The sequence below is a fragment of the Ovis canadensis genome, chromosome 8, assembly GCF_042477335.2.
Source record: "Ovis canadensis isolate MfBH-ARS-UI-01 breed Bighorn chromosome 8, ARS-UI_OviCan_v2, whole genome shotgun sequence".
In the NCBI taxonomy this organism is placed as follows: Eukaryota; Metazoa; Chordata; class Mammalia; order Artiodactyla; family Bovidae; genus Ovis; species Ovis canadensis.
In genome coordinates, this window is record NC_091252.1 from 36,642,834 (window position 1) to 36,662,525 (window position 19,692).

Consider the following 19,692-nt stretch of genomic DNA (forward strand, 5'->3'; position numbering starts at 1 on the left):
AAGATCATTTTTACTGGGTGTGATCCTTCATATCTTAAAGGTATCAAGGTGAATACTGGAAATTACACTCTCTGACTGACTATAATGGGAGAAGCTCTTCATTTTTATTCAATCCTCATGTACTAAATAAAGCATGAGTTTATAAAGGGATTCATTTCCAAGTATAATTCATAAGTAGTTATCAGAACACTCAAATGAGGTGGGGGGGGGACCAGTTAGCTCTTTTTAAATACATTTTAATCTCTCTTTGACATTCATGAGAGGATGATGCTGCATTTAAGAAGATGTTTTAAAACCTGCTGTTTCTTGAAATGCCTAGTAATTTTGGAAGGGAAAGCTTTAGTCTCGCTTTAAAAAGCATATGTTTGGTGGGGCGGAGTGAGGTGGGAAGTTGCCTGTTAAGATGCTGCTTATGTATTTTCCTACTCAAAAATTATGGTGACATATAAATACATCTCACATTTCCCTCATCTGTCAGGCATAGCCAAGGGAGCAAGAGATGGGGAACTATAACCACTTTTTGACAGGAGTCACTGAAATAGTTTAAATTATAGAACTTAAAAAAATGTTGATTAACTGATACCATTTCCATAATATTTTTGACCTATGAAATAGTTCCCTTCAAAATCTCAAAATAGAATTTTTAAAAATTAAAAATGTCCCAGATGTTAGAGAAGAAAAAAAAACTTTTTATACCATTTATATAAACAACTAAAAGAACATAAGACAGTAACTATTCTTGGTACATGAGGCTTCGCAGGTGGCACAGTGGTAAAGAATGTGCTTGCCAGTGCAGGAGACATGGGTTTGATCCCTGGGTCAGAAAGATTTCCTGGAGAAGGGCCTGGCAATATCCTTTAAAGTTGTGTTTTATAGTTAATATTTGAAACTGTTGCTATCTTCAATTGGCATTTACGTATACATAATATTTTTAACAGAAAATAGCATTTTCTACAGATGCATGTAAGCTCAGAGCAAATTCTGCTAAATGGAGGCTTTTCTCAAAAGAGCATGAAAAGTGTACATATTTAGCCCAAATATTTTTGCAAGTCTTTTATCCCCATTCAGGATTCTTATCATCAATAAATATTTGTTATAAGGCAAAACTCATGAAAATAAATTCCTCTATGGTACTTTTAAATGCTTTATCACATGTAGATGACACAGAATCATAGATCATTCCTAATTTCACTCCATTGTGGTACAGAATATAAATGTATCTGATTAAAACCAGGAACATCATCAAAATATTGCCACAAGTTTAGATGCTCCAAAACATCTGTAACCCTATTTTAGAATAAACTTGGACACTGACTTCTCTAATGTGGTTAGTGCCTTCCTTTGCTCTTGTTGGGATAAATTTTAACATCTTCCTATTTGTAAGCCTTGTTTTCAGTAACTGCACTTGGTTAAACGCTTTTTAAAATCTGAAATGTTTTGGCACTTCATTCCCTACTTTGAGCAAAGATTTCCAACTGTTTTGGAACAGAACACACCCCAGCTTCACAGCATTCATCCACATACCATCACAACACACTTAGGCTGATTTAGAGAATCATTTCTCAAACATTCCTAAACCCTAGTTGATGGTGACAGGCAGCAAAATAGAAGATGTGTGCTTACAATGCCGCAGTGTTTTTTGTATTCACAGAAACACTTGATCACAAAAATTTCATAGTTCAGTTTTTCTGTTTGCAAGAGACTCTGTAGATGTAGCAATTGCAGTTTGTTAGGATATAGCCACTTGATGAATGCAGTTATGAATTAGGTATATGCCATACCCACTTCAAACAACTTTCTGCCCATAGGTTTCTTGATTTAGTAAGGACAATTATTTATAGCATCACAAAATGTGTATTCTGCAAAAACAACTTCATCTTGTGTTAAACTTTCGACCAATTAACAGTTGTATTCACACTAGCATGAGATATTCCACCTGTGACAGAATGAACTTTCGCAAGCTTTATTGTGCTCCCAGGAAATAGATGGGGGAAAAAAATAAAACCATAGTTGAAATTAATGGATTTTCTGTTTAAAACACCTGTTAATACTAACTTACAACCGGAATCATTTGTATGGTTTTTTTCTTCTGCTAATGAAACCAATAAATTAAAGGTATCACTTCACTTTTCCAATGTGCACCAAAAAAAAACTGAACTCAAAAATAAGCAGAATCAATATAGAATAGCAGTCATTTGATCCAAAGGAAAAGTCATGCTTCCTAGAGTGCTATCAGTGAGCCTGCCATAGCTGTCTGTGTTAAATTGTCATCCTTGGGCACAGTCTTATTACAATAACTGTTATGTTAGTATTTGCAGTAGCTACTGATGCTTCCTTAGCATCAGTATATTGTATTAGTATATACAGACTTACAGAGTGAATAATATCAGTGAGGCTCCCATGCTAGATAATACCAGAGAACATTTTGTGCGAGCTCACATTCATCATCAACTTTTCTAAAAAAGCAAAAATGTGGTAATTTTTCATTTGTTGTTGTTTTTTTTTCTTTTTCAGCCCATTGTTGCTGAAGGGGCTATTGCAAAGTAAAATGGAATAGCAATCAGTAAATGACAAAAACACTGTCATGAGCACATTCGCATCATTTTTGAAAAGGTCTGTTTCCTGCAAACACTTCACGCACACCTAACCTGTAATTTTCTGTTTCCCATGGACGCTTCTGACTGGTGTTTTGTGCATCTCTGGCCGCAGTGTGGGTTAGCACAGCTGGCCAGTGCATCCGGTGTGTGGAGGGGTCTGCCAGGGGAGAATGCAAGGTGTTAGCTGCTCTGGCTGCTCATGTCCAGTGCTGTTTATTTTATTGGTGAGCATCCTACCTATTTTCCTCAAAAGAGAGGTATTTACTGCAGCCAAGACTGGAAAAGGACAGGAAAACAGGTGGATTGTCATTGGTTACCATTCCGACTTAATCACATGGTCGGATGGAAATTCTCTTCCCCATGCAATCGTCCCATCACTAGGAGGCAAGACCATGGCCGAAGCTGGAAGAGCAAAGTGGAGGCTGTGTACTCAGTCACATCTGATTCTTTGCGACCCCATGGATTGCAGCCTGCCAGGCTCTTCTGTCCATGGGATTTTCCAGGCAAGAATACTGGAGTGAGTTGCCATTTCCTAGTTCAGGGGACCTTCCTGACCCAAAGATTTAACCTGTATCTTCTGGGTCTCCTGCATTGGCAGGTGGATTCTTTACCACTGCGCCACCAAAGTGGAAGGTACCAAACCCAATTTTGGTGCCTTTTAATGCAACTCTTAATAACAGTCCTTGGTTTAAACAAATGAAACATCTGGACAAAGCTTCATCTGATGGGCTGCAGGGGCAATGGGTATAATCTAGTGCTTTCACAGATAAGCCAGGACCTAAGGTCACCCACGCTTCCTGGTGGTTCAGTCAGTGAAGAGTCTGCCTGCATTGCAGGAGACCACCTACAGTGCAGAAGACCTAGGTTCGATCCCTGGGTCGGGAAGATCCCCTGGAGAAGGATATGGCAACCCACTCCAGTATTCTTGCCTGGGAAATCCCATGAACAGAGGAGCCTGGTGGGCTACAGTCCATGGGGTCGCAAAGAGTTGGACACAACTGAGCGACTAAACCACTGCAAGTCACGCTAGTCAGAGATCACATTTGTCTGTCTGTTTCATACTGTCCTCTTTTGGCCAGACTGTTCTGATAAGCCTGCCGCTCTGCCCTCCTATATTGCTGGCTTCCAATCCCACTGCTGAGTGAGCTTTTTTTAAAGTCCTTGTGAGAACACATTGCTGGGTAACACCCTTCAGTATTGTCCTCTTGAGCTGGAATAGTTGAACTCTTCACCGTAGCCCAGGGAGCCTCTTAAGCATCCACCCACCCAGCTGGCCCTGTAGATTTTAAACTTCCAGGTACCACATACCTTCCCTGTCTATTCTCTTCGCCAGGGCGGTTCATGAGAGCCACTCAATACACTTTCTCAAAGGAGTGAATATGATTTGAGTCGATGAAAGGAAAACAGAGGAAGTGTCTTGCTAATCCATGGGAATAAGGAATGCAAGTCTAAATCTCTACATCCTAAATATTATTTCTATCTCTGATAACAGAGTTGAACAGCAGAATGTAACAGGACTACATCCTCCTTCTCCACCATCAGAGGTGTTATGATGCCTACAAACCGTTCTGATTCTCAGTCTCCCAACCCAGGGAGAAAAGTGTGAATTCTAGTGCGTCTATTGTTTCCTCCAGCATTAGGCCAGAAATTTTGTTTGGCGTATACTTGGTGTACGTGGCAAGGAAAGGTGCTTTTCTGATTGATTTGGGGAAAACGGGGCCACATGATGGTGGTGGTGGAAATCACGATTTTGAGATCTGTGTTCTTACATGACTGCTTTCTGTTGGATCTCTTTTTAAAACATGCTGCCGTTCAGTTTCATCATGAATGCCTTTCCAAGGACAGTAAACGGTTTTACACACTATGACATCGTTTCCATGGCAACTAATGTATTTTAGCAAAGAGAGAGACTCTGCTAGAAGTAGGCTAAAAAGGACAAATACAGAAATGGCACAGTGTAAAATGTGGGACAATGTGTGTTGTAGTAAAGATTTTTTTTTTCTGACTTCTTGTTTAGGAAAACCTGTGTCAGTAGATCCTGGTTTCTTAACTCTTAGTAGTAAAATGTTTACTATACCCAATATTATCTAGTATTCTGCTGACACAGTTTCTTTATTTAGTACTTGGTTTGTTTTTTTTTTTCCCTCCTTGTCTGTTTCCTTTAACATGTTGTTCGTTCCATTAACATACAACCTTTGTAATTTCACCCATTTTTAAATGGTGAAACTTCATCTTCACCTCGAGTTCTCCTGTGGTAGCCACCTTACATCTCTGCTGCCCTTAATGACAGAACCTCTGTGGAGGGCTGTCTCCACTACCTGTCTCCACATCACATCTGTTAAAAAAAAGAATCAAAGTCATTCCAAGCAAGATTTTACCCCATTACTTGCTCCAGTTACTCACCTCTCATCCTCTAAGGTTATTACAATTTAGCTCTTGAATTTTTCAGAAGCTAACATGTAAATGTAAGTATGACTGACTATTAGTCACTCACTTATGCCTGACACTTTGCAACCCCATAAACTGTAGCCCACCAGGCTCCTCTATGCATGGGATTTTCCAGGCAAGAACCCTGGAGTGGGTTGCCATTTCCTTCTCCAAGGGATTTTCCCAACCCAGGTATCAAACCTGGGTCTTCTGCATTGCAGGCAGATGCTTTTTATCATTTGACCTTCAGGGGTTATAAGTATACATTTCAAATAATTCCGCAAAGCATCAAGCCCCATGTGGGAGCCTTTGTGTAAACCTAGTTTTAAAAAAGTAAGGGATTGGGTTACCCTGCTTTGTGCGCCTGAATGTACTTGGATTTTTTGTTATATGATAACAAAATGCTCTCAAGTAAACCCCAAATGGTGGGCAAATAGCAGTCAGTTTCCTATTTAACAGAAAAAGAAGCCAAGGGAACGCTCTCATGACTTAGAAAGATAGCAAACCAGTCTCTGGGATGGATGAGGGATGATACCCTCATTTATCTTTTGTTGGACCACATGGTGCATTTAAAAAATTCAAACCAACATTTAAAAATTGAACACTTTTATATAAAAACTGAGATTTCCAGCTTCTCAGGAAAAAAAAAAAATACAGGGAGGTCTGGCCAAGCCTGCCTTCCGTCCTGACAACAGCCTGCCCAGGCAGCATTGCAGCTGTCCTCTTGGAATGGAGCAGGGTTCTTCCGCTCACCCCAGCCCCATCTCACATGCTCCATTCATTCCTTTTACCTGCCTGGCTGCTATGGGTTGTTTAATATGTGACTGTTGCTGTACCCTCTCCCTTTGCCCAATCACAAAGCAAATAAATAGCAGAGCTAGGAGCAGAACTTGGTTTCCAAGCCAACTACTTCCTCCCTGGCTGTGTACCAAAATTCTGTGTGTTGGAGCGTAATTCGTAGTTAGTGGTGAGAGGGATCATTAGGAAGCGGAGTCTATGCTTTGCACCTTACTGCTTGCAGTAGAGCCTGTGGTTAATGGTACTAGGCATATTGTTCATATTTGGGGGGGCCTTCCCCTTCTGTTTCTCTCCGAAGGCTGTATGTGCTGTTGGTTGTGATGGGCAAGATGGCAGTGCTCCACTAGTGTTAACATTTCTGTGTGCATAGAAACATAGGCAAGAGGGGGAAAGCTCCCACATCATAACAGTGACCCCAGAGTTTCTAGATTTTTCAGTGAGGTGAGTGAATATTTATATAAAAGAAATAAGAAGGGGGTAGTAGCCCAGTGTGTCTAGCATTGGCCAAGGCCCGTGACATCTTCCCAATGTAGGAGGCTCAAGGGTGTCCCCGGCCACTTTTGCTGTCCTCTCCCAGACTCGCCTTTTCCTTTGAATTCCTTCTGGGTCCCCTTGATTTCAGGGAGCTGAGGACACCCTTGAGGGTGGCGTCCACTTGTCCCCAAGCTCTTCACTGCCCTATGCCCCTCACCACTTAGAACATGTACTCATCACTATGCCCTTTCTAGGGGTGGGTAAGATGGGAGAAGAGTTGCAGGTGCCACCGCCTCAAACCTTCTTAGAAGGTTCATGTGTACAGGAAGACACAGGAGGAGGATGAGCTTGTCTGGGACTAGAAGGAATGGCCAGAGGGGGAGAATTTTTTTTTTCCTGGGGAAACGGGGTAATGAGGAATACCCCACAACGAAAGGCCTTGTCTGAGCAGGGTCCTGTCCTGGGGCCAGCCCCAGCTGGGGGCTGCACAGCAGAGCAGGGTGCCCTGCGTGTCTGCGTGCAGCTGTGGAGGCCCTGGGTGCCCACTGTGAGAGTGGGCCTGTTCCTGGGTTGCAGGCAGGGAGCCAGGGACTGCCCCCTTGCCAGAGAACATTGAGGCGCTTCTGTGTGCACTCTGTACGTGTCTCAGCTTTCTTTGGAATTGTGGCAGAGTCTGGCCCTGCCTGGTCTTTTTTGTGCCTTGGATCCTAAGTTAAGAATAACCGAAGGAACAGTGCCCCTGCTGACACGCTTGATATGGAAGCTGCTATCAAATGGCCATTTTATCCTTGGTGGCCACTGACATCACACCACGTACAGCTCTGAGTTCTCACTTGAGTTCTGATTGAATAGAGCTGTGATCGTTGGAGCAGAAAGAAGCCATTCAGACGTGAATATGTGGAGACGTGTCTAGTAACGTGCAGATGTTTTTTGGCAGGTCAATAAATATTTTAAGTCTTTTGCAAGTAGTGAAAAGGGTTGAATTGGGAATAGAGGAGATTCTGTGGCAAGAGAAAAGTATACCTCATTTCTCTCTCGATCTTCCATTTCTTAAAATAATCAAACAAAAGCCCAAGCCATAATTTAAATCTTGGCTACATCATGCCCCTTCCTTACATCATGTCTTAGTCAAGACGTGATTATGATTCTAATGTATTGAATCTTGGTTTCTCGATCACATTTTTCAAGTAAAAAGGAAACACTGGGTAACATTAAAAGTAACAGCCGAATCTTCAGATTGGATCTTTGTCACTTATTTATAGCTAAAGACATGGGACTAAATTTAAAAAACAGGTCATCTTCTGGGTACATGGGTGTATGTGGCATGTGGGTGCACCCTGGATTTATAACTCCCTTCCTTCCCCAGCACTCTCCCCGCTCCTACGTGCAAGAGGTGGCAGGTCGGCCTGATTCAGTGCAGTTTCATTTCCTTCATTTCTGTGTTCATCTCTCCACCCTTCACACCTCCATCCACAGAGGTGGCACAGGTCCCCTTTGTGTTGCCAGCACAGTACTTGCTCACTGCCATTCTGGCCACAGACAAGCTGGTGTTCCATTGGAGAGGCAGGGACCAGTCCTACCTGAAGTGCTATAGGAACACAGAGGAGAGGAAATCCAATTCTTCATAGAAGTGGAGCCAGAGGGAAACAGGAGTGGAAAGGTGGTTCTGTCCTGGGCCCTGAAGGCCAATCGGGAGAGGATGCTACTTACCCAGCAGAGTGAGTGAGACTGGAATAAGGATCCTTAGTCCAGGGCCAGGAATATGCTGGGGCCTCTGTTTTTCTACCCTTTCCTGAGAGAGGCTGGTTGAAAAGATACTGGTGGGTGCAGATGTGTGCCCCTCACTACCCGACTTCTAAACTGGCGTTCACCTGTCTCTCACCACCTGGCCTCTGCCTTAGCTTCCCACCTTTCTCCCTCTAGCCTCCCACTGTCTGCACCCACCCCATGCCCTCCGCACTGTCCAGCCTCTTGCCATTCTCCAAACATGTGGCCAGTGTCCCTTTGCCAGGTCAGGGTATTCCTCTGCTGGCACTGTCCCCTCACAGGGTGTATGGTGGGTGCCCATGGGAGAGGTCCCCTGGCATCTGAAATAGGAGAGCAGGAGGGGTGGGGTGGGGGTGGCTATATCAAGAAGGAGCTCAAAGTTGAGGGCTTCTCAGTATTATTTTTGGAGTTTCCTCTAAAAAGAAAAATCTTTGTGTATTCCCCCAATGATGGAGGACTTGAGCTGATCTAGAGAGTGGGGAGGATTCATTTTGGGTCCAGGCCTCATCCTTCAGCTTCCCTTCCTGCAGTTGATCACACATTTGCAGCATTTATGGATCTGCCTTTTCCACTGGGGGAATCTGGGTCACTTCAGTCATGTTCTCAAACAAAGTATCAGTACTACCTCAGCAGGAAGAACAAAGGCATGGACCATGCCCTAATGCCCACAAGCCCACGACTGGGGGCTTTTATATAGAAATATGGAAATAGTCAACTATTTATATGGAAATAGTCAACTATTTGGGCTTCCCTAGTGGCTCAGATGGTAAAGAATCTGCCTACAATGCTGGAGACCTGGGTTCGATCCCTGGGTTAGGAAGATCCCCTAGAGAAGGGAATGGCAACCCACTCCAATATTCTTGCCTGGAGAATTCCATGGACAGAGGAGCCTGGCAGGCTACAGCCCATAGGGTCGCAAAGAGTCAGACACGATTGAGCAAATAAGCTGAAAGGTGAATAATTGGTCAGTTTTTTTAATGTGAATGTGAAAGTGTTAGTGGCTCAGTACTGTCCGACTCTGCGACTCCCTGGACTATAGGCCGCCAGACTCCTCTGTCCATGTAATTCCCCAGGCAAGAATGTTGGATGGGTTGCCATTTCCTTCTCCAGGGGATCTTCCCTACCCAGGGATTGAGCCCGAGTCTCTTGCATTGCAGGCAGATTCTTTACCATCTGGGTTACCAGGGAAGCCCTTTTTAAATAAAGAAGTCATTGAAATAAAATATTACCTCTATTTCATCCAAGTATTTGATGATCAAAATTTATTTGTTCTCTACTTTTCAGAAACAGCCTTTATTTAAGAACGGTATAACTGGTTTTTAAAAAGCTAAAGCTACTCTTCATTCAAGATGGGTTGCCATATGAATTTTACTTTCAGGCAATTCTATTTCATCCACCCGTATTCTCTTTGAAACAATGGAGCTGGTGCCTAAAAATATCTCAGGCCGTGTGTGCTTGCTGTGAGTCTTTGAAGTTTACGCTGTGACATCCTTCTGGTTTCTGGCTGCGGGATGGTGCATATATGTATTGTCTTTGTTAATTAACTCCGTCTGTTTAGTAAGCCTGAAAAAGAAATTGGATGATGCTGCATGTATGTACGTATGGATAAGATTCTTTGTGTAGTAGTGAGCCAGCAGCTGCAAGTGGGTTTTCAGTTTTCCTTTTAGTACTGATTGTTAAGAGCCGTGGAGTGAAGGCTCATTCTTCCAGAGCATGTTGCTGAACTTGGTACCCTCTGAGGTTGCTATTGTGCTGTGTACATGGGAGAGGCCAAGTTTCCTCACTGCTTTGGATGAGGGTAATGATTCCCCACCTGCTCTTTCTGTGGCAGATGAAGGCAGCCGTCACCTGGCAAATTAGAACATTCTACTTTATATATCAGAATGCTGCTGCTGTTGCTGCTGAGTCGCTTCAGTTTTGTCCAACTCTTTGCAACCCCATGGACTGTAGCCCACCAGGCTCCTCTGTCCATGAGATTCTCCAGGCAAGAATATTGGAGTGGGTTGCCATTCCCTTCTGCAGGGGATCTTCCCAACCCAGGGATCAAACGCTCGTCTCTTAGGTCTCCTGCTTTGGCAGGCAAGTTCTTTACCCCTAGCACCACCTGGGAAGTCCATATATCAGAATGATGGTCTTCCTAAACCTCTTTGTAAGTATTTAAGAATGGACGTCAGTCTTCTCAGTATAGATAGATGTTCCCTTTGGTGAAAAGTTCTTATAGTACTGACTGACTCTTTGCAGGTTATAGAGAGGCCAGTTGAAATTTCTAGAGAGAGAGAATTCCTTTTTCTTTAACAGCTCAACACTGTCTAGATCCCCAGTGGGAGAGCCAGAATAGAAGGCATGTATTGCCTAGTGGCGTTTGGTAGGATAAGACAGCGTGTCTCAGAAGCCAGGAAGAGATGGGGCTGTGGGTTGCCCAGGCACGGACTGTGGCGAGCTCATTAGCACATTCTCTCCCTCCAGCCTCTGTGCTGCTTCTCTTGCGTGTCTGCAGTGAGTTCATGATTTGAATGCCCATCTGCAGAAGACAATATATCAGTTTCTAATTCTCTTCCCCATGGTCATCTTTTCTTCCCTTCATTCTGAGTCATCTTTGATTAAACAAAACAAAGATGTGACTGTTAATTATGTAGTCTTCCAAATAGTGTAAAAATTCTCTTGTGTGTGTATGAAGAGGGGATGGTTTTGATGGGGTTGATAATTTATGATGGGGGTATTTTAAACCATGGGCCAGAAAGAAAGATGCTAAGAATCATACTAAAAGCAAGTTTGAGTCTCTACTAAGATAGGAAAAATTGTTTCTGCTTTTTTTTTCCCGCAGATTTTTCAAACCTTTTACTTTCCACCCTAACATATTGTTGTCAACATAATTCCATTCAACTATTTTTATTGTTCTTTTTAGGCACCTTATTAAAACAGAAGCTTTGTTCAAGCAGCTAGAATCACAAAGAATACACAGTATTGGCAGGTTGTAGGCAGAGTACTGGTAAAGAATTCACCTGCAATGCAGGAGACCCTGGTATGATTCCTGGGTTGGAAAGATCCCCTGGAGAAGGCATAGGCTACCCGCTCCAGTATTCTTGCCTGGAGAATCCCCATGGACAGAGGAGCCTGGTGGAGTGCAGTCCATGGGATCGCAAAGAGTCAGACACGACTGAGTGACTAAGCGGCAGCAGACAGAGAGCGTGAGAAATCTGGAGGGCCTGATCCTGGCATTTTAAAGATTCATGTGAAGTGGGCATGGGTGCCTTCAGTCAGCATCAGCTGCCTGCAGGACTTAACACAGGTTCTAAGGTGATCTCGGGACTAGGTTTCCATGCACAAGTTGTGTAGGCTGCTGGATTGGCAAAGCCTCTTGGAGAGGGTCTCCCAAGCCGATGGGAAAGCAGGCCCATGCCAAGAAGCTTGTTTCGACAGTGAGGCTTGCCCACAGTCAGACAGGAAGTGGGGCAGATAGGGTCTTGGGACTAAGGGGAGGCTTAAGCCAAGAGGTGTGTGAAACAAGACCTCGGGGACACATTTTTAACATGTCCCAGCTATGGATGACTTATAGGCACTCTGAAAAAGGAGTGTGTGTGTGTGTGTGTGTGTGCGCGCGCGCGCGTGCGCATGTATGCATGCATGTACATACTCAAGATCTCTATCCCTATTTTTCCTGGTTCTGGAAACTTAAGATCTCATGCTGGCTTCCTTTGGGTTTACAGGCCCAGGTCTTTGCAGTTGCAGGCAGGTGTTTGTGGCAACTGTGACTTCACAACAATTGTGTGAACAAGAAAAAAAAAATTGTGGGCAAATCGATTGTCTGCAGCAAATGAACATTTGATGGTGGTGCTTTGTTGGTGGTTTACACGTGAAGAATGCTCAGTTCCCTTGTAATTTTTTTTTTTCTTCTACAGTTTTTTGAAGAAGCAGGATGCTGATCTAGACGTGGAAAAAGTAAGTTGGCAAGTTTTGCACTAAAAGCACGTGGCTTGTAAATTAGAAAGGGTTGTCCATCAGGATTAGGTTCACTTTGGACTTGGAATTGTGACTTTGAGCCCATGGGTTTCTGAGAATGAGGTTGAATGGGAGGTGGAGCTGGTGTATGATATAGAAAGACTTAGCTTGCTTAGGTGAACCTGCTACTTGCCCCTCTCCCCTTGTTTGTAACATTCAATTTTGAAAATTATGGGAGCATATGTTTTAGCTCTAAGATACGTCTTCCCAGCCCAGAAATAGAACAGAACAGCTGTACTGTGGCTGCTGAGTCTTCAAGGGCTGGTGGGGGATGAACAGCCTTCCAACTTCTGGTTAAGACTGGTTAAGGGAAGGTTCATTCATTGTTGGGTTTTCCTCTACTCTCAGATGGCTGCTGTTTACCGTTGCCCTAGTTGTGCCTTCAAATTGCAGCCACTGTGTGACAGGTCATACTTTCATTCGCTTAACATTGTTTTGGTGCCCACTGGGTGCTGGACAACTTGCTGGACTCTGCCGAGACAAAAATGAATGTGAAGGACAATACACAGATAATTATTGCACAATCTGATAGAGCTGTGCAAAAAGGGTTCTGGAAGCTCCAGCTGAGGGCTGGGCATCCAGAGAAGCTGCTGGAGGGAGGGGGTGTGTGAAGGAACCATGTGTTCATTCTTTCTGCAGACTGGGTGAGTCTTTTCTGCCTGTGCTTCCCTTGCCTCCCAGGCCCCTTGGGTTCCCAGCAAAGGCTGGACTTACACAGGTCTCACCAGCCAGCTATAGGATCCTTCAGTGCCCCAGACTCCACCGAGCAGTCACATGGCCTTGAGTGTAATCTTTTATTGGATCCCTGGTCAGTCAGGGACTGCCATCTCATCATTCTAGAATGACTTGGATGTTATTTCTTATTTTGAATTTATGTGCAAAAGAGGTTCTTTTCCTAAACTAGAGCCATTCTGTCTGCAGACAGTGCACTTTTATTTTTGAGTTGAGGAAATACAACTCTGTTGAAGCCTTGTTTGAGAACAGTTATGAGCAACCCCTGATCTTTGACCCCATGCAAACCCCCCAGCTTCTGCAGAATGATCTGTGATCTCCTTTCAACCTGGCCTTTTTAGCTCACACAAACCAAGGGACTCAAGGAAGTAAAAAGGCTCTAGTCAGGGCCAGTAGATGGGACCCTTTGTAGTAACCCCATGGGTTAGATCTTGACTGTGGAGGCCAGAAGTCAGGAGGGACATCCCTGTGGGGATGAACCCTGTGGCCCTCTTGGGCCAGGCTAGACCCCCAGCAGCCAGAGTCTCTGGGTGTCAGGAGCCACCCCAGGGTGGTATAGCACAGAACAGCAGAACACCCAGCAGAGATGGGGGTGGGGAGAGGGTCCAAGTGCCTGGTGATGCTCCAGGCTACAGAGCATGCCTGGCCTCATGCGGCCCAGGCCACAGTGAATCCCACAACCACAAGGCAGGGGGATCCAGCTCATGGATGGGGTGCATCTGTCTGTGCAAGCCCACAGGCAGACCAGAGGGCTTGGCAAACGGAGTGGGGAGCCCCGAGTGGAATGAATTAAATTCTTGCTTCAGCTCTGCTGTTCACATGCTCTAAGATCTTAGGCAAATCTTTTTTCCTTTCTGAGCCTGATTTTTCTCATCAGTAGAGGGAAAATTCCTTTTCCGGGACCAAGTAGAATTCTTCATTTTTTAACTTAAAAACACGAAACATATTTTTTAATTGTTGTTTTCTAACTTGAGCCTTGTATCAGAAAGGAAAAATGGTTGTTGGCCACAGTGTAAAGAAGACTTAATAAGACTGGCCATGGGCTGGGAGCTCCTTACAGGTGGAGCCTGATGGATTGTACTGACAGCAAGATGTGTCTAACAGTGGGATGAACTGTGTGACTGACCCTGTTTTGGGCATTGGATGTTTGTTAGTACTGAGGGAATTTAGGCTGAAAGAAGCTGAACCTGGGGTGGGAAATGCTTCTTGAGCCGAGTGAGTCTGGGCTCCTCTGAAGGGTTCTGCCCACACCCTCTCAGTCAAGTAGTTAGTGACCTGAAAAACACTTAACCACCAGAGGGGAGTTCACTATTTTAAAAGCTCTGATTCAAAAGCTTCTATTCCAGAATCTTTTCCTAATGCTCAGAGAAGGCTATTGAGTACAGATATGCCAAATAATCTTTTTGCCTGTGTTTATATACCTGCCAGGAAGAATCTAGTACAGGGTGTACCTCCATTGTTTAAGTAAATGATACCTGTTAGCCAACCCAAGTGAAAAAAAATTCACTGATATCAGAATGTCTTTGTTTCCTAATGGATTTTTGAGTTTTCTCTTTTAGTTGAACATTTTTGTAAGGATAGAACTAGGAAAGGAAAATTAGCTTTGTTTTGACATGTCAAAGCTCAGAGATACATCAGCATACATTCTATTATTATTGTAGTTTCCTGGATTTCCACTACATACTGAGTGCTTTTTATGTATGCCGCACTTCACCATTACAGCAATCTTGTGAGGTGACCATGTCCCTTACCATGAGTTGCTTAAGGCACCATAGTAGTAGCAAGGATTCTAGTCATACTTATCCAGTCCAAAGCCTTCTCTTTCCCATGCCCCATCTTACCTTGGAATTGATATAGTGTTCAATGTATCTTTTAATATTTTCTATTGTGATAAAAGTCACATAATATAAAACATTACTATTTTAACCATGCTTAGCTATATAGTTCAGTGTCACTAAGTACAACTCTCACCATAATCCACTCCCAAATTTTTCACCTTCCTAAAATGAACTTTGTTCCCATTAAACACTAACTCCCCATCCTCTCTCCCCACCTCACCTCCATCCCTCTGACGTCTACCGATACACTTCCAATTCTATGAATTTGACTGTTGAGACAGTATATTTGTGTTATCTCCTTTTTAAAAGTTTTATGAGTAAGTAGTAAAAAAGCAATGTTTCTTTCTAGAGAGGTCTTCCTTGACTCCCACTCTGGCTGGAGGCATAGTTATTTGTACAATAGCCATCTATATCTGTTTCCTGCTGGAATGTAGCCTTTGGTCTGAATTCTTCATGTATGAAGCCTAGAGCCTACACCTAGTATGCCTTCTTAAGGTGTTGGATGCCACATGACCAAATTGAGGGGTAATGAGACCCAATGAAAGCTACCTTGGTAGGTAGAAAAGTTAAAAACTTTATTCTATACCCCAGAAATCATGTTTCTCTTCTCCAGCTATGGGTTTTATCTGTGGAAATCATTCTTGTTAATAGCATTATATGGAGATAGGATGATCATTCCCTATCCTCAAAAGTACAGTTTCAAGCAGACAAATGAATAAATAATTCTTAGAATGAAGTCATCTGGGCAAGTAAAGCAAGTCTAAAGGGAGGAGCAGTAAGAACACAAGGGAAACATTAAACTTTTTTTTTTTCTGCAGAATCTTATAGAATTATTGAGGAATATACTTCTGAGTATAGTTTCCATAAATCGCTGATTTAAATATATAAGGTGTGTCTTCTAAAAGTGAAACCCATCCTCAAGTGAATTTTAAAGAATATGTCATTTGCTGGGAAAGATTGAAGGCGGGAGGAGAAGGGGACGACAGAGGATGAGAAGGTTGGATGGCATCACCAACTCAATGGACATGAGTTTGGGTAAACTCTGGGAGCTGGTGATAGACAGTGAAGCCTGGTGTGCTGTAGTCCATAGGGTTGCAAAGAGTCGGGCACAACTGAGCGACTGAACCGACTGACTGAATTTTGTTTTTATGTCAGAAAAACAAAAATGCACTTTTTAAAATAAAAAGCTGATAAAATTGAGTCATCTTACTCGGTAATTTAAACCTTGATTTAAATGAATGTGATTAACATCTCTTTGGTCATAACTACTCTCAAAGTTCTGGGGAGAGAGGTTTGATTTTCATGTGCCCTACATGGCCTTGGTCCATCATGATTAAAGTGTTTTGGCATCTACCTTGAGAGAGGCCCCTGTTATATCTGTAGGTCAGTGAGACCAAAATTCCTCTACTGCTATTCCAGCTGTTTGCAGGGCTTAGATAGCTGCCTTCAGGTCTCAAATATGGCCAAAATACTGTTGTCTCTTTGGTAGGCCACCTCAACTAAAATCATCCTTGAGAAAGAAAAGTAAATTTAAAAATTACCTCCTGCTTCAGAGTTGTTTCCTTTCTCTCAGTGAATTACTGAAAAATGGAGTAGGTTCTGTGTTCATCTGTAAATGTAGAATGCACATAGAAGTTACTCCATTTTTCTGTCTTTTGTTTTAGTAAGTCCCAAAAGAAATGATAAAAAAAAAATCCTAGATTCTTATTGTGAGGCCAGTTGTCTTGTGAAAAAAAAAAAAAGATCTCTTTCTAAACAGTGAATGGTTCAAAATTCAAGACTGCATTAGAAAATAAGCTTTAAAGTCATATGTGATTCCTACACAGCCGGTTGAAAAGAGAAAAATTTGTGACCCAATGGACTGTATCCCGCCAGGCTCTTCTGTTCATTGGATTCTCCAGGCAAGAATACTGGAGTGCGTTGCCATGCCTTTCTCCAGGGGATCTTCCCAAGCCAGGGATCAAACCCGCGTCTCCTGCATTGTAGGCAGATTCTTTACCACTGAGCCATCAGGGAGGCCTTTAGTGGGGGTAATATAATTTCCAGGGGTCAGAGGATCATCAGAACTTATATGGAATGTCCAAAGGCTTAAGAATGCTGGTCAATGGGAAGGCATGTGGCTGTGTCTCTGTGGGCATGTCGGGGATTTGGTGTTGGGGTTACCGCCTCCCTGGGTATGCTGCTTGCTCGAAGGAGAAGAGAGAGAGAAGAGGAGGACCAACATGAGTATAACACCCTGCTGTCTGTAGAAGATACTCTTCCTGAATGGAGGGGAGGGCTCCCCAGGTGCTGTGGGTCCCTTAGGCCCTCTGACACATGTGCGTAGAATACTGCCAACTTCAGGACCTGTGAGATGCCCAGTTAGCTTCCATTCTCCATGTCCTTTGCCCCAACCTCACACACAGACTGACCTATTCTGCTGGTGACTGAGCATCGGGAAAGACCAGCCTTTGTTTCACTTAGCGGGGGCCAACCCTGACACAGCCTGTTCTCCTGGTGATTAGGGATCAAGAGAAAGGAATGGCTTTTGGTTGGGGATGGGGAAATGTCTGTGTTTAGGAGCAAGAAACTTGCATAGAATTCTGTTTTAGATTGAAGAGCAAACTTTTTAAAGTCCTGGACCAAAAATAGTTGTTATGCATCACCCATAATAACTGACCAACTTTCTTTGACATATATCTCTAGATTGTAAAAACTAAGCGCCGCCACTGTCCAAGAAGAAAAAACATGCCCTCTGCCAGTTCAAATTTCCAAGATAACAAGAGATCCCTCTTCCTAGATATTATAAACTCAGGCAGATATTGATGGCAGTTGGAAGAACTGCGGGTAACAGTATTAGATTGTGATTCAAGGAAAGAGCTGAAAGGCTGGGATGGATTGTCTGCTGCTGGATGCAGAAGAGTTAATTTATCCTTTCCTCAAACATTGATGAACTCAGGCGGGCCAACCACTGTGTAGACCACATGTCATCTTGTTCACTTGTCCTGTTTTGCATGTGAGGAAAATGAAGCTCAACAGAAATGAAGTGATTTCCCCGAGGACTTGAATCTTGGAAGCAGCAAGATCTAAATTGGGTCTTGGTCTCTTTCCGCTCCGTGTTGGAGGTTCTGTCCTGAGGTTCTCTTGAGCAGAAGACAAATGAATCATCATCGGCCTCATGTCATCAAACTGGTAGTTTTATATGTACCTTTCATTTTCCCTTCCTTGATTTTAAAAGGACTTTCTCCCTTATGGTATGGTTTTTAAAATAGTAATGATGTTTTTATCAGGGAGATGTTGGAAACTCAAAACGGGAACCGTGTCCTGCACCCTGACCTGGTGCCACCAGGCAGGCCCCTGGGTGACAGCATGGGAGCTGACTTGGAGAGGTGGTGGTGGTGGGAGTCTGGGCAGGCCTGCGGGACCTTCCTCCTCTTTCTAGGCCGGTTCCTAGGCTGGGGGATCCTGCTGTTGTATTGCTCATCTCAGTAGCATTTATCGTTCTCCGAAGGCTGGATGTTGCCAGGTGAGGGTGGGGAGAAATGCTGCCCACATCACAATAGAGAATCAAGACACGATCCCACCTACGCTGGAGGCTCTCTCCTCCCATGTGTGCAGGCAGATTGCTGGATCATCTCTTCCATGGAAGTGAAGAGGCCTGCTGGGTGGAGGTTAAACCATCTGGTTGTCTGCCCTGCCTGGACTTACTGTCTGCTGAATTTGTGTGTGAAGCAGAGATTATTAGTAAAATGTGCACTCAGAATGGCTTAAAAGATGCCTTTTATCACTGTCCCCAAACACTTTTAAAAGCGGAGCCATCCTTGTTCTAAGTCTGGTTTGGAAGAGGCCATAAAAACACATGCAAATTCAAACTTCTCCCTTGAACACACACAGCAAAATTTAACTAATCAGAAAACCTTCCTTTTAGTTTACTGTGACTGTCATCACAAATGAGTACAAACATGGTGTCTTAAAACAACAGAGGTTTGGTCTCTCATGCTTTTGGAGTCTGAGTCCAGGGTTAAGGTATCAGCAGGAATACATGCCTTTCGGAGGCTTTTGTTGTTGGAGAATCTCGGGGGAGATTCTTGGGGGAGAATTGGTTGCTTGTCTCTTCTTTCCCAGTGTTTGGGGGCTCCAGATGCTCTGTGACTTGTGGCCGCATCTCTCCAGTCCCTGCCTCTGCCTTCAGGCTACCTTCTTCCCTGTGCATCTCCGTCCCATCTCCCTCTGCATCCCTCTTATAAGGATGCCTGTGACAGCTTTGAGCACCTGCTGGATAATCTAGAATCATCTCCTCCTGTGGACATTCTTAGCTTTATCATATCACAGCATTTCATGTCAGACCATATTCACAGATTGCAGGAATTAGGAAGGGAATAACTTAGGGAGGGGGAGACATTTTACTGCCTCTCACACCTTCTCTTGGGGGAATTTCTGTGTTTTTCATTTCCTGAAACATAAAGCCTGTCACCATTTATTTTGCAAGTTACTTGAGTGAATTTGATCTTCCTAGAAGGAACCACTTGGAAGACCTAGGAGCCAACCTTGTCCCCCAGGCCTCACTCAGAAAAGGCAAGACCAGGCCTGTCTTCATTCTGAGATTGGGATTAATGTGAGAATGAAGAATTAGGGGCTCTGAGAGCAGGGGGGCGCCTAGGAAATCAGATCTTGCAGTCTGAGAGAGAAACGGGCTACAGAGACAGGGTCATAGAGACAAGGAGCAGAATGGGATGAGCAGTCACTGCCGTCAGCCCTTCTTCCAGTGTGTCCCTGCAGGCCCTCAAGCTGTTGCTCATCAGATGAGCCTCTTGGTCTTCCTTCATGCAAGAGCTCTTAGCATGAAAAACCATCCCCGCAAATCCAGGTTTTCTCGGCCAACAGCCCTGGTTCTTACAAATCTTCTTACGTTACCTGACATCAGGAATTCTGTTATTCTGGTTACTTCCTCCTGGATGCATTCCCTTTATGTCATTGTCTCTTTGAAAGCATGGCACTCAGACATGAATAGTACTTCAGAGATGTCTCAGCCAGTGTAGAGTAAGGTTTCTACACCAAAGACTAAGGCCTGTGAGATGCAC

The 19,692-nt window shown here is 43.8% G+C and overlaps 1 protein-coding gene across 4 annotated transcripts in view; it reads left to right on the plus strand.

Moving 5' to 3' along the window:
• The window catches only part of FYN (FYN proto-oncogene, Src family tyrosine kinase), a 216,056-nt gene that overhangs the window by 16,768 nt on the left and 179,596 nt on the right, over nucleotides 1-19,692 (plus strand). For 2 of the 4 annotated variants that reach the window (XM_069598087.1, XM_069598090.1), the window contains exon 2: nucleotides 11,963-12,002. The exons of the other annotated variants lie outside the window; for them this stretch is intronic. The gene's annotated coding sequence lies outside the window, so the exon portion shown is untranslated. The remainder of the gene's footprint in view (nucleotides 1-11,962; nucleotides 12,003-19,692) is intronic. 4 annotated transcript variants of the gene reach the window in all.